The sequence below is a fragment of the Malurus melanocephalus genome, unplaced genomic scaffold (genome assembly GCF_030028575.1).
Source record: "Malurus melanocephalus ecotype Western Australia unplaced genomic scaffold, MMel_1.1 scaffold_534, whole genome shotgun sequence".
Lineage (NCBI taxonomy): Eukaryota > Metazoa > Chordata > Aves > Passeriformes > Maluridae > Malurus > Malurus melanocephalus.
The window spans coordinates 48,790-51,303 of NW_026623766.1; positions in this window are offsets into that span (position 1 = coordinate 48,790).

The window sequence follows — 2,514 nt, forward strand, 5'->3', positions numbered from 1 at the left end:
GTTGAGGCATAAATAAAAATCAGATTGGTCTCTCTCAGCAGCACAGCCAAGGCATGGCATAATATGGAGTAACATCTGTGCACACAGTGGCAGCAAAAATCATCCATGACAACACATTTTGACCAAACATGTTTTTGGTTTATTACACTATGGGAAAAATAATGACAAATGAAAGAAAAAGARTAACTTGCCTCAGCAAAGGCACTTTTAACTGCAAACTCCACCCAGCAGCTGTAAATCTACCCAGCGCATCTCAGAATAAATCATCACGTCATTTCCACTCTGGCTCACAGGCATATCATCCTTCACCAAGTCCTTTAAATAGCAGTCTGGCTTTAAATGGAATTGTGCAAATTCACTGTAGGATCTATCACTTTGCTTCTCAGCTCTGCACACAAGACAGTYCCACCGCTCGGTCTTAACCATTTCCAAGGCTCAGGCCAGTACCCGCACATCAGCCCAGGGTATCCCACAGGATAGCTCTTGTCCTGGGATCAAGATAGCCCTAACACCACCACCAGGACAACCAGATGCAGTTCAGCTTTACTTTAAATCAAAATGCCCATTTATTAAAAAAAACAACCCGCGATGGAAAATGATATTTTGCTACATATCAGGAAGCCTTGGGGCTGAAGAATCCGGAGCTCATCCCCCATTTCCTTCTCCCTGGGATTCCTATACCAATCACCCAGCAGCAAAGAGGGCAGCCCCTGGCAGGAGGCAGCACGAGCTGAGCAGGCAGAAGCCAGTGGTTTGATGACCTGCACRTGTCACCCTCGTGTCCTTCCCGAGGGTCACATCCAGCCCCTCCAGGAGAGCATCCCTGCTCAGCAGCCCTCTGGCTTCTTAGCCTGGAATGCCACTAAAGGTTCAGTGTTACAGGGATAAAATGTTTTACTTCTTCAGTGAGTTGTGCAAGGTGAGAGAGGATACATTGGAAACACGGCTGCTCCTCCTTKGCTCCTGCACAATTCCTGCCTGCAGCATGAGAACCACAGAGTTCACAAGGAACGCCTCTACCCCGCTGCATGGAAGCACCTACAACCCAGCCAGGACAACTTCCCTGCACAAAGAGTGAAGCACGGTTATAAATAAATACCAGCATAGTTTCAGCAGCAAAGGCCAAGCTATTCTTGGCTTGCCAGGGAAACYGGAATTCTGCAGCTAAGCAGCTTCATCCATGACCCTACTTGATTTATTCCCAAGCTCATAACACACTTTGCCCAGAAGGACCTGACTCCCAAGCAKGTGCACATATGCTTCCTCCAGGAGCTAAAAATGAAATTATTAGTCCGTATTTACTGCATAGATGTGCTTGCAGAGAAGCAAGCTCCTGAAAGAAAAATATTCCAATATTCCAATAAAAGGAATCTCTCCCAAACTGTGCACACGCCAATTTTATAGGCAGCCTGACTTTCACTGTTTAAATTAATAACTGGCACTMATAGAGGAACAGATTATTTTCTGCTCTTTGCTGTTAGGTCCTTTAACACTGGGATGATCCAAGACTCCTTTTTCCTTTCTCATTCCACCTCTAACCTTTGGCATAGCTCATTCTGGATCTCTTTTATTCCCTGAGAGACATCCTCAGATCAAGCAACCTCAGGAAGGGAGGAAATATAGCCCTATCCATAGTAAACTTTCCTGTACCATASTGCGAACGAATTCTTCCCTGTGAGGATAAGGAGGTCCTGGCAGTTTGCCCAGAGAAGCTGTTRCTGCCCTATCCCTGGAAGTGCCCTTTGGAAGCTCTCTAACAGTTTAATGTCTTTCTTACGGTGTGGTGCCCCAAACTGCCCCCAGCACTCAAGATGAGGCCCCTCCAATGCAGAGCAGAACAGAAGAATCCCCTCCCTGGCCTGACCAGCCATGCTGGGCCTGGTGCACYCCAGGACATGGATGTCCCCCCTGGCTGCCAGGGCAGTGCTGGCTCATCTCCAACTTTCCATRCATCGGGATYCYCAGCTCCCTGTGCACGCTGCTGCTCTGCAGYCTCTCWTTCCCCAGCCTGTCCATATGTGCAAGGTTGCACCATCTCGGGTGCAGAATCCAGCACCCTTTTGAACTCCATACGGTTGGTGAATGCCCAGCCCTTCAATTTGTCCAGGTCTCTCTGCACAATTTCTCTTGACTTCTCTGCACAGCTTCTCTTCACTTCACTGGGAAATGGAAAGCCAAACAAATCTGGAACATTTTCTTGGTAGTCTGAAGTGCTTCAGGTCAGACATTGCAGTCCCTGGAACATACCATGGGCTGGGAACCAMCCTGCACCAGCTCCAGGGCATTCAACCCAGGGCCAGCAGCTAAGTGCAATGGGGAACAAGGTAGGTTGGGATGAGGCACCAATGGGGAATCAGAAGACACAGTGAATACAAGGCAGACATAAAGGAAACTGGCCCCCATAAATTTTTCCCGGGTGCCAGTGCCCACCTGAGCTCAGGCAGTGACTATAAAAGATCTAAACAAAACAGACAGTTCTGAGATGGAGGTCCATTTCTTTTTCTCATGTTCAAG